The sequence below is a fragment of the Corvus brachyrhynchos genome, unplaced genomic scaffold (genome assembly GCF_000691975.1).
Source record: "Corvus brachyrhynchos isolate BGI_N302 unplaced genomic scaffold, ASM69197v1 scaffold32, whole genome shotgun sequence".
In the NCBI taxonomy this organism is placed as follows: domain Eukaryota; kingdom Metazoa; phylum Chordata; class Aves; order Passeriformes; family Corvidae; genus Corvus; species Corvus brachyrhynchos.
This window is the reverse complement of record NW_008237919.1, coordinates 7,786,542-7,799,377: the sequence shown is the minus strand read 5'-3', so window position 1 is coordinate 7,799,377 and position 12,836 is coordinate 7,786,542. Positions and strand designations below refer to the sequence as shown.

Here is a 12,836-nt window from a genome sequence, read left to right as displayed (position 1 = left end):
CCCACTGCTACAGAAAGGGAAAAGATACTGGCTAGAATCTTCTTGCATAGAAAGCAAACATTAAGAAATGTCCTAATTATTGTGCAAGTGCCTAAAAAAGAAGTACCAGTGTCTTAAAAAATCCAACGGTGTCTTGGCTCCCTATTAGGCAGGTAGTCTCTAAAATGCAGAACAGTCCTGACTTAAACAATGACCTCATTCTTTATGTAATAGACCCAACAGGAGCAAGACATCTAGTATAATTAAAGCTGGGGCATTTCTGACCATGCTAGAAGCAGAACTTTAGCCCTGTAAGTCAACTAGGAAAAAAAATTTAAGGACCCTCACAGCAATTTTTTGAAGTTTTGATTACTAGAGTTTACATGTATTTTTATTTTTATTACCATGTATGTATGAAACATATACCAAGCTTACATATAAAACTTATACTCCTTTCTGTATCCAAACTTTATTGTAGTGAATTAAAGGATGATGAGATTATGAGATCTGGTTAAATACACGTCTCCAATGCAAATAACAAAAAAGACCATTTTCCCCAACTGTGAAAACCTCACAGTTTAAGTGTATATATATATTGTATATATATATATGTAATTGGTGGTGTTATCTTTGTTTTGGCCATTGTGGGAATTCAGTGATGAGGGGGGCTGTTACAGAATGTATTGTCTATCAGCTTCTTCTTTCCTCATTCAGTTTTAGGTGTGGGAGCCTATGTATTCTACTCAATGCAAGGTCTGTATTATTTTTTGCCCTTTGAAGCTGCCTTTTGCACAGATCACTGTCAAAGCTTACTTAATTTATCTGCATTTTTAAAGCATTTATTGCTGTGGCACTGCCACCAGAGTGGTGTCAAAGATTAAAAAACAACAGGCAGGCTGTCTGCAGGTAGGCAGGGGAATCTATGTGTTCAGAATGCTGTAAGACAATGAAGTTTCTCTTGAACAATCAAGGGAAACATAAAAAAAATAGTATCTGCAGAAAACTTTCCAAAATGAGAGTGGTAGTGGGGAATCCCAAAATTCACATTTTTGTAATGTATTTATTTTCCCTTATTCATGAAAAGCCATCAATGGTTTGTTTATACAAATAACCTTACCTCAATGGAGAAAAGGTTATTTCAGAAACTGCTTTCTCTCTTCCAAATGAAATCAGATAAAATAAAATAAAATAAAAGCTACAAAAAGCATACAAACTTCACCCCCAGCTGCCCCAAAATCATAAAACTCCTGTATTTTTTAATGCAACTTTCTTATTTGGTCTAGTACACTCAATTCAAGAATTATAGATGCATATACTTTGCAGGGTAAACAAGTCTGGGTTTAGCTGAAAAAGAGACAAAAAGCATTAAAGCCAACATTTCAGGTGAGAACTTTTAGTGATATGTGAAACCATTACAGATTAAAGCCAGTACTTTAGTCTTTGAAAAAATATTCCCCTTTGTCTTCAGTAAAAACTTGGTAATTTCAATGCCAATCACACTTTTAATTGCAAGTGAGTGAAGCCTAGTAGCGGTGTTAATTTGATTGTATGCTAGCAACAGTCACTCTGCAGTTCATCCCACGTTATTTTTCCTAGGCAAAGAAATATATATTCTTGATTATTCTGAACAAAACAGATTTCATCTTCAGTGGGTCATGTGGAAATCCAATATTCAAGTTGTTCTACTGGAAAAATATGACATCTTGATTTTGAAAATCTGGAATGGTAACATAGCAAGCACCTTTTCCTTTTATTTATTGCAAATGAAAGAAGAAATCTGTAAAAAAAGTCCAGTTTCACATTCATCCTGAAATGTACTGAATGACTGGAAAAATTGAAATCAATGCTGGCTTTCATGTTACACATCACTTAGCTGAAACCATACATGCAAAGTCCACATATTCAGCACTAGTCAAGCTAGTGCCTGTTTGCATTCTGCAGCTTGAGCAAGTCCTTGTTTGAAAGACACATACAGAAAGAGGAGCAGATTAGCATTTTTCTGTGCAAAGTTGAATCTACTCATAAAAAAGAAAAAAAACTGCCATGAACAAAACAGGAAAGCATTCTGAGGTATTAGCAACGCATACATAACATTTTTTGAAGGCTTGATTTCATCATCACATTTTTCTTATTTAAACAGTCTCTTATTTCTCTAATATTTTAGTATTTGTGCTCACGACTCAAGGATCTCTCAGGAGGCCTCAGCTGAGATTTGACATCACAGCATAACAAGGTCACCTTTTAGCCTCATGACCAGAGCTTTTGGTTCACCCTCATTGACCCTGCCTGTACTATATTCTGAGTTAAGTCATGCAAGGAGGTGGAAAGTATTATGCAAGAAAATGTGGGCAGGCTCAGTAACATGTATAAGCTTACACACTTCATAGAAAAGAAGTACTCGACTCTCCCCTCTCAGCAGGGTTTGCATCTCTCTGTGGTGTTCAGTTGCCTTTTTCTTTCTGTGCTTTTCTAGTCAAGCCAGGTATAAATTCTGTGCTTTCACACAAAATTAAAGGCATCTTTCTTTTGCACGCTATGGCACAGTCATAGGTATTTTAGAAAACTATTTGTGGCTTGCTGACCCCCTGAAGCACATTTTCCAGTAGCCATTCTCACCTCAGCTGACCAGCACAGAACAACATGCCATTTCTGGAGAAGAACTGCCATGCCGAAAAGCTTTCAACTGTGAAATCATTCAACAGGTTTAGGAAACAATATGGCCAACTGGGCAAAACTGCTGGGTTTTATGTGAAAAAATTTATCAACACAGAATTTCAGGGATATTTAATAGCTGATACTTTCTTCATCAAGCAGTCTAATTAAACACTAGATTTAGGAGCAAATATAAACTAAGTTTTATTCTCTGTAATGGTTTTCTTACTCTTTAGTTTGTTTCCTGGCATCCAGCATAAACCCAGTTCCTTCTCTGCAATTATCAGATTCCTTATTGCCTGCGAGATATACAGATGCATGGGCATCTCCAAAATACTGATGGGCAACAGACTAGTATGAGCACAGCCACAGATCAGCTACAATGAAGGAAACACAGCAGCAAAGTTGGATTTTACCTCGAACAATCAGATCCTGAACCAAATTAGGGAGGAATATCAGAGGAATTAATAACTAGGGTCAGAGCATAGGAATATCTACCATAAACCCTTTTGTCTTTCCCCAATTTCAGAAGTGTTACACATGGCAGAGGGAGACGAAGGTAAAAAAACAACCAGTCTTTATTATTGGAACAAAATTATGCAAAACTTTTCACAGATTCTTTTAATAGCAGTTTCCAGCAATTAAATCTGTATGAAACTTGGGCATTGGATTTGTTTTTTCCCCAACATTTTTGTCTGAGACAAAAGTCATATGAAATATTAATGTTGATGTCAAAGTTGTTGAAGAAAAAATACTGCTTGAAACAGGTAAACAAACAAAATCAATATGATTTTAAAACCTGTTGAATTAATTCTCCAGATTCATTCTCTGTTTGAAGCATGCCTGTCTCATCTGTGCATGCAAATGTTTAAAGAAGGTTCTGTAGAAAAAAAATGCTTACAACTGTTGAGCTTTCAGTGAGGACTCAGAAATTATTTTTTAAATTAACTAGTTATTAAATGAATCTCGGTATCTGAGTGTTCAACTCATGTCATGACAAAAAAAAGACTTATTTTCAGAAACTGTAGAAAACACATTCTGCAAAGTAACATGGTGTAGTTAGGATGTAAGGCAATAGAAACGTGATTCCATGTATGCAAGACACTGACCAAGTATTTAAAAATTATCTCTTAAATCAGAAATTGTTAAGTAGCCATGATGTTCATTTCACTTTTCAATTTCAAAACTGAAATTTTCCTTTCAAGTAAATATATGAAACTTCACCTTGATAATGCAAATGAAGAATAGGATCAGAGTATTTGATACCCAAGGCACTGGTTTACTTGTAGCAAAACCAATTTAAGCATGTCACACATGGTATGTAGTATTTTATGAAACATGACCAACAAGGCAAATAAAGCATAGTGAGAAATATCGAAAATTATGTTAAAAGGTATAAAAGCAAGCCAAAACCAGACTTATTTTAGTTCTATTCCACATAAGCTCAGCAATAACTCTACATCCTACAAAACCTGTTGCAGGACTTACACTACAAAACCATTTGCTTCTACCTGACAAGAGTAATTAATGATCCATCAAACGTGACACAGAAGTAAATTTTATACTAACAGAAAACGTGCTGAACCACCCTCAGCTACCTGAATCCAGATAAATGAACCAAGGCATGCTGTACTACAGCACGGCTTAAGTACAATTTTCCTACTTGCATGGTGTGCCTGTGACAAATACAGCCTGAGGTTTCCAACAACATACATGCTGTTATTATGGCAACGGCACAAAAAGAAACCTTGTGAAAACCACACATGACAAAAGTTGAAAGGAAAGTCACAGTAAATAATTGCTTCCCTGAAGCTGGGCCTACTGCTTTTCTTTTAATTATTTTCACGACTGTTTGTTATTCTGTAGATTACACTAATTCAGCAATGAAATTATTTTTATTAGTAATACAGGTATGCACATCATGTTAAATGCTAAAACGAGGAATTTGTAAAGCAAGCTTGAGGCTTGAAAAATGTATTGATATTTGATTATTATATCATGATAGCATCAATCCATTATCCTTAATGGACTTCATCCTCACAGGGCATAGGAAAGAAAAAAAGTTGGTTGTCTATTCATAAATATGTTAGGGTGATCATAAACTGAAAAAGTTGTATGTGCCTTTGAGACTTCCATGAAACACTTTATCCCAATACCTGTTTAAACAGATAAGGCATTTCTGATTTTTATATAGAAATGTGCAAATTTGATGAAAGAGAAGTCAAGGTGAAAATAAATCAGTAAAGAATAGGAGATAAAAAGATTAAAATAAGTACAAAGAATTTTGAGGAAATGTGCTGATATAGCAACAGGTAACTTTGCAGCAATATTAAAGTAATGCAAATTATTTTTATAACTTGTAATGCTGTCAAGACTTCTTCCTGACATCTCTTCCCAGAAATACTGTCTATGAAAATCTAGCACTTCTAATGTTGGACATACCTTTTCAGTTCTGAGCAGGCAGAATCACATTTGCACTGTTCATACTGTACAACAAAAGATTAACAAGTGGCTAAATGTCAGTACTTAGGCACTTCTAAATCAGGCTACAGGTTAAGAAAAATCCTCTTTCCAGTTCATTATAGAGTCAAACATACTTCAGAAATTGTAGTACTCACCATGAAAAAATAAACAAGCAGTGCTTTCAAAGCAAGTTCTGACACCGGCCTCGTAAGAAATGAGGAAATAGTGGAAGTAAGCCTCTGTGCAAAAGAACACCTCTTGCTTGCCTGCCATTTTGAGATACCACAGCAAGGTATCTCAGAAGCCAAGAGCTAACTCTGTAGCTTAAAATTACCCTCAGATCCATCAGCAATGTTTTTTCATCTGTTTTTCCTGGCCCGTACATGTAGCCATCATGATACAGACATGAGGACAGTTATTTACAAGGAAAAATATTTCCAACTTCTTAAATATTATGGGTAGCAGGGAAAGAAGGATGAGGAATTTACATTTAGCTAAAAAATACATTTCCCTAGTATCATAAGGAAATTAATGCATATGTACTTTTCTGTGAACTTATAAATTGCCCTTCAGCAACCTGCTAGAAATTAAATATTCCCCAAGAATAGATATCAACTGTTACCCCAGGTTTTAGAAGCAATTTGGTGACTCATCTGATATAGATGCAATAACTGATGAAGCTGCACTTCTGTCATTGTTCTATTTCTATGTTCTGTGGTATGTAGAATGCTTCTATTTGTGAAGGACTTGCTTCTGTAATTTCTCTTCAAATCTTCTATTTCAATCCTACAATACCCAAATCATGAGCCTTACAGCATGATTTGATTGCACACAGGACTTGGAGCACTATTTTCCTCTGTTTGCACCAACTGCTTGAATTACAGTAACTTTTATTTTGGAACTAATGGTATTTTTCCCATACCTAAAATGTTTCTGCTTTGTCAGTCTGTTTAATCAGCATTACACAAGAATACTGGGCCCTTGAGCCTAAAATTATGTATATTTCTATGCCATTTTCTTCTCTTACTGCTATCACACAACTAATTCAGCTGCACTATGTGGCCAGATGTTAGTACATACTGTTGATCTATATCATTCTTGCCAAATCAAAAATTAATATCATGGGATCATTTGGAACAAATAAAATACTTACTGAGGGACAGAAAACAATGTGTTCTATGTGAAGGATGCAATGCATCCCACAATGCTTTTTTTTATAGACTGTAATTAACTTTAATATTTTCATACATTATAAAAAGTCTTCCTCATAAGTCAGAGATAAAATATTAAACAAAAAACTTCACTGTTTTTTTCCAATGGTGCGTTTCATACTGTGTCCTAATAATACATGAAGAGCATACCTTGCTAAAGCAAAAATTTCTAGTCTACAGAATTACATCCCTGTTCACCTCTTCTCTTATTTACATGTTAAAAATTACTCATTTTAAAATGAGTAATTTACCTCAATTTAAAACTGAGGACATACCAGTAATTTTATATATTGCAGTGATACTAAAATTCAGTTCCTAATCTCTGAAAAGTGAAAAGAAAAAAGAAAAGAGAAAAGAAAAGAAAAGAAAAGAAAAGAAAAGAAAAGAAAAGAAAAGAAAAGAAAAGAGAAAAGAATGAATTCAAGCCATTTAACATACAGAAGTAGACACCCAAAAGCCCAAACAGCCCTAAAAGGTTGTTTTGTTATATCCCTATTTTAGTACAGCAATGGTCTGCTTGTGATTAGTGATTTAAAGTGTCTGCAATGCCATCTTTGGTTAAAATACTTTTGAAAGATTCCCAATTCCATTAGATGGGATTTCTTCTCTCTTTTCCATTTTTCTTTATTTCTCAATTCAATACCTTAAAGTGCCTCTTTTGTGGGCATGAAGGTGCATTAAAAAAAAAAATTGCTTCCTCCTCATACTATGCTTATTCTTCTGATTTGCAGAAAGTGTAATTTTGCCCTCCTTCAAATAAATTTTATCAAGTGTTGGTTTTCAGTCTTTAGTGATTTTAATAACGGGGAGAAGGGTGATGGCTTTCCCTCTTCCAGCTTAAGGACTTCTGCATTGAAGTAGATAAACTTAGCTAACCATGACCCAAAACAGCTGATTTTTTATCTCGTAGTCCCATCCCTTTGTCCTAATCCAGAAAACACCAAAAGGAAGGGGATTTTGGCTGCTTCTCATGGAGAATTCTTCATAACACATAATGTAATTCATATCAGATACAGTTCTTTTGCCTTTCAACTGCATCTTTCAAGATTCCGCCTGGCTTTACATCTGCCATCATTACCTTTATGCAAAAGAGCCGATCCTAAGGGGCTCAAGAAGACTTTCTTTCCCAGATCAGCTGCTCTAGTTTTGTTTTTCTACCTCATTCTCTTGACCTAATGCACTCTCAGCACATACTGCTTGAGTTGCACACCACCATCAGGCTGTCAGCTGAAGTTACAATGACCTCAGGCTGAAGTTATATCAACCTGCCATTTCCAGTTTAGATTAAGTTTTTCTGGTGCCCAAATTCAGACGTCTTCAGGCAAGGGCTAGCCAGCAGCAGAGACATGTGTGTGAGTTACCTCCTAAGTTCTAGAAGTGCTGGCTGCAGTGCACAGCCTGCCAGGAGCTTCCCTTCCACCACAAGCCTTGGTACCCAGGCTGCACCAGCATGTTTCCATCTCTTCATTCCCAAGGAAGTGTAGGCTCCAAAGCAAACACACAAGACAAACCCACTATGTTATCTAATGAGTGTCCTTTTTTTTTGCAGTATCTATTTATATCATACTCTTCTTTCACACATACCTGGCTTTTACTGTCAACCAGGGAAAGCGCTTCAGCTTTAATGAATCTGACAGCAGTGAGGGAGGGTGGAAAAATGAATTAACACTTGATACAGCCACCACAGATAGACACCCAGAATGAAGTGAAATACAAGAAAAGGCTCCTCACACTCAATCTAAAGATGATGTAATGACATCAATCACATATTCTTGCTGCTCTATGTCTGCGACACAGTAAAAACAAAATGATGTACAGAAGGATAGTAGGTGACAGCTACGTGCTACTTCTCTCAATACAGGGATGGTGAGCTACTCAAATAAATGATAAAGCAAATTCTTTAATGATGCATGTTTTTAGGCAAATCTACAAGGAGTGAATTGTATTTCATTATACTTCCCTAAATAAACTTTGAACCTTGTTTGAAACCTGAGGTGGGGGCAGGGGGGGTGAAATAACAAACACAAAACTATCCTTTCCTTAGAAATCCTACTCTTCAAATAATCCTTACAGCCATGTCACCATCCCTTTATCTCAAAACAAACATTTAAGAGGTATTTCTTGGCATTTTATCCTGCTTGCACAGGTTTAGATTTCAGAAGACACTGTGAATTGCCACATTTTCACTGTCAGAGCATTTCCTAATTACATTGCAAAATTAATAATTTTGAAAAAGGGAGAGTAATTATTATTTGTGAATGTGGGAATAAGTCCTTAGAGAGAGTGATGAGAGCTCTCTTGACACAAGACAATGGCATATTTGATGAAATATAAAACAGTTGGTTAGTTACCAAGCATTGTAAACCAGTGGTTACCTGGAAAGCACTTTCTTCCAACAATATTCCCCATAACAAACCTCAATAAAAAATCTCATTATCAAGTCCTAACAAGGCTTTTAATCTTCTCTCCAGGAAAAGACTTCTCAGTTATTTAGTGACACAAACAAACGCTAAGTATTTTTCTGGGTCAAAGCTAGAAAGCCCAACACACCCAAGAACTAAATTTTAGACAGGAAAGTGACTGTGAAGTGCACCTACCCCTTGTGATTCATGTTTGCAGCTCAGCTGCATGATGGCTCAAGAGCATAACTACTGCTGTCAGGCTGATCTCATGAAAAGGAGGGGGATGTACAGGACAGCTGGCCAGCAACAGATGGGAATATGCTGCTCCATCTCACAGGTTGGTAGACTTCCTGTTGCAGCACATGCTATCCAGAAGGAATTCTAATTCTAATGCAGCACCCGTCTTCCAAAGGAGGCCTGGCTTTAAGCCACAGTCAAGTCCTAGAATTCAAAGAACTTCTTAAATTGTCTATCAACTCCTTAAACAGTTCAGTCATTTATAGCTCAGATCTGTTATTTGTGTTGAGAATTAATTAGTCGGTCCTTTAAATTCTTTTTGTTTGTTTATTTAAGATAAGGTGAAAGGTTTTATGAGCAGAACTTGATATACCTGTTGACAGCTTAAAATGTTTTGTCCTTGAAGAAGAAAATTATTTAATTTTCTAATAACATGATAGATGCAAAAAGGTCATCATCAGTTGCAGTCACCACAAGGATTATTGCTTTCACTCATTCTTCTTTAGGGTAACATTAGCTTTGACTATCAATTGACTTCTAAAACAGGTAAGCTGCATTAAAATTAGACTGTTGTTTTTGCAATTTACAATGAAATGGATTTACCTTTTATTCATTCTCTTAACTTTGTATAGACACCAAGAATTTAATTTTATTCTTTTGATTTTTCAAATTAAGTATTTCTTAAAAGTGAAAAGGTAAAACTCATTTGAAAACTTAGAGAAACAGAAATTAAAACTTAGAGAAACAGTTCATTTTGACCTTCTGAGTGGAAAGAAATGAATAAATGGAACATTCATGCCACTTCTCATTATCAAGGTGTCTGGACACAACTGTAGGGAGCTCATTCCACTATGCAAACTCACCCTGACCCAACTAGTCATTGTGTGTCAATATAAAGAATTATCATCTCATCTCCTAAAAATAGAGATAGTGTTGTGGATAAGGTTATCTATACAAAGACAGTATTCATTTGTAGTGCTAGATTCACACCAGGGGTTAAATTACAAGACGCTAATATAAATTAATGGAAAAGCAGGTTAAAGGGGATTACAAAATAGGATTTGGCTAAGAAATATTGCTTTTTTGCATTATCATCTGTAACACTGTGTACAAAGAGTGTTACGACTTCACAGGATGCAACAAGACACCTTGAGCTCATACTTGGCAGATAATTAGAATTTCTGTGTAAACAATGCCTGTACAATTCTATAAATACACATAATTGTTCAATAGGACAATTTTTTCCTTTATGCATTTTTTTCTCTTTTCAAAAGGCTTTCAAGTAAAATTTGTAATATATTAACAGTGATTTATAAAGACAACTCAGTAATAAATCCTTTTTAAGCACACAAATTACAAATTAGAAAAATTGATATGGTCTAATATTCATTAAATACCATTTTTGTATTATGTATTTCCCTTCTTTTAAACTCAAAGATCATTTCACAGAAATACATATACAGTCTGACATTCTGAAATGTCTCCTGACATCAAAGAATATCTGCCTAAGAACAAGAACCTATGTTTTACAGCTTCTTCCTCATTATCAACAAGTATTTCAGTATTCAAACTAAAGGAGCAAGTCTTGTGAATACTTACAGCATTTTAGTAATTGTGCATATTCTTACTAGACCCCACAGCATTATATTTCACTCTGATGAGCTTTTTAAAGAGGGTTTTGATGAAAAAGACCCATAACTTTGTATAATACGCCCTACAAAAAAAAAAAAAGCAACTGGATAGTCTGAGTACTCACACAAATAAAACTAATATTCAGTCTAAATGTTTACAAATATGAACCTTAAAGAAATGCAGCAAGCTAGAATTGAGTTTACCTCACTCTCTAAGCCACTAATTCATCCTCACCACAAACCAGAACATTAATATGATACAGTTCTACTCAGAAAAAGAAGTTGAACTTGCTGAATGAAATAATGCTAGTTTAATGTTTTCTCATTTTCTGAAACCTCAGAGCCAACCCTTTTCCTTTTTTATGGTCTACCTGCTCTTAAATTTGAGACCTATAGAGCACCATCAGCTTATCAACTGTCACATATTTTTAAATTATTATTAAAAGAGTTAAAATTATTCTAACCTGTTATTTTCTCTAGTTTCTTCACACATCAGATGTTATTGGTATTGTTTTACACCCAAGAGCTAAAATATGACAAATCATGTATCAGAGTTCAAAATCTCATGTAAAAGGACAAACATGCATAACTTCCATAATTCATATAATTGGTATACTGCTTTTGTGTCAGCAGACATCATACACACTGACATTTCTGTGGTTACTGTAATGCATTAATTATGATTTACTGTTGCTAGATATATAATATTAATTTGCTGCAGTATAATGAAAGAATAAAAATTTAAATGGCAATCCAAAGATGGAGATAGTGGAGTGTTTTGTCAGTTTTAAGGATCTTCAGGACCAAACATCACATACGGCAATTTTATCTGAGGTTGATGACCACTTCCATTTGTCATGTCCTAGAAGCTGATTCCATCAATTTTGTATTGTTTTGAATCACCAGATGGCTCTTCTGCCTGTTCTGAAGATTTACCATCTGAGCATGAAGGAGTTAGATCTGAGACAAACATTTCCAGCTGAACTGAGATGCTGTATAGATGTCGAGATCCTTACCAGTAAAGAAGCACTTGTCTTGTTCCAATCCCTCTCTTTAACTGAAAATATCTTTTCTCAAATTAGTTGCTGTAGACAAGCTATGTCTACAGAAGTGAAAAAAAAAAGTATTAAACCCACACACACACTTTTGTCAACACATATGCACTGCCCAGGGACATTTTTAAAAGCATTCTTTCACATTCTCCACAAGATTATATTTAAAGCTGCACTTCTAGCTTGAATAAAATAATATTGACAACACAAAATGAAACTGTGTTGAAAAGTTTGTCCATTTCTAAGCAGCATTGTAATTTTGTGGCTTCTATTCTGGTAATGTTCTTCAAATAATTTCTCTCCCTTGTTTCCATGTGCAATCCACAGGAGAAGAAAAAAATCAGAAAAGTATGCAGTCATGGCAAGAGCTCTCAGTGAACTACAACCATGATTCATTATCATCACATACTAATGGAATATCTCGGTGGAAACACCATAAAACAATGTTTAAACATCATGCAGTGATTGTTTTATAATGTCTGTAACTACACTGCACACACATCTTTCACTCTCCTGCTTTCCTCTGTTATGTGGGTCAGGCACAGTTCTTCCTTTTCTCTGGGACTTTGGACAGAAAAGACAGGCTGATTTAGATTCCCCCCCCCACCCCCCCATTCCTTTCCTTCTTGTAGCTTTTTAAGGGGATAGGGAGGTGTACCAGTAAATAAATTTTGTGTGAAAATCTGAAAAAAAACCCCAGGATTTTAGGAGCTAAGTTAAAGGAATTTTCCTCATATTGAAATTTCACTAAAGTTGCATGCAGCATCATGAAAAGTTGTTTGTTCAAGCACAACTCCTTTACATAAGGACTTGGGGACCTCTCTACTAGTACCTTGTAGAAATACCTTTCTGTTATCTCCTATGTCTCCTATGTTGTTAGTCAAGGCAACATTTTTAGTGTTGGAGAGCTAGAATACATCAGTTCTTCATGAGACTGAGACTTTGAGAATATACACTGAAGTTTCAATCACTGGTGAAAAACAAAGTATTACATATTTTTTGAACTTCCAACTACTTTATTTTTAGAAACAATTTATGAATAATATTTCATGTAGATTTATTGAGAATCATATCATAAGCAAATACAAATGAAAAACTATAAAGAAAGGTATAAAATATCCATTGGAAATGTTTGAAGACTCCATTGAGGAGTTTTGTCTTTTTTAGTTTTTTAGAGTTTGACCCACTTAAGTCTACAACCTTACTGTG

At 35.1% G+C, this 12,836-nt stretch overlaps 1 protein-coding gene across 1 annotated transcript in view; it reads right to left on the bottom strand.

Annotated features, from left to right (window-relative positions):
- The window catches only part of SLC16A7 (solute carrier family 16 member 7), a 65,973-nt gene extending 55,346 nt beyond the window's left edge, over positions 1 to 10,627 (bottom strand). Inside the window, exon 1 of the mRNA XM_008632778.2 lies at positions 10,544 to 10,627. The gene's annotated coding sequence lies outside the window, so the exon portion shown is untranslated. The remainder of the gene's footprint in view (positions 1 to 10,543) is intronic.
- Between the last annotated feature and the right edge of the window lie 2,209 nt (positions 10,628 to 12,836).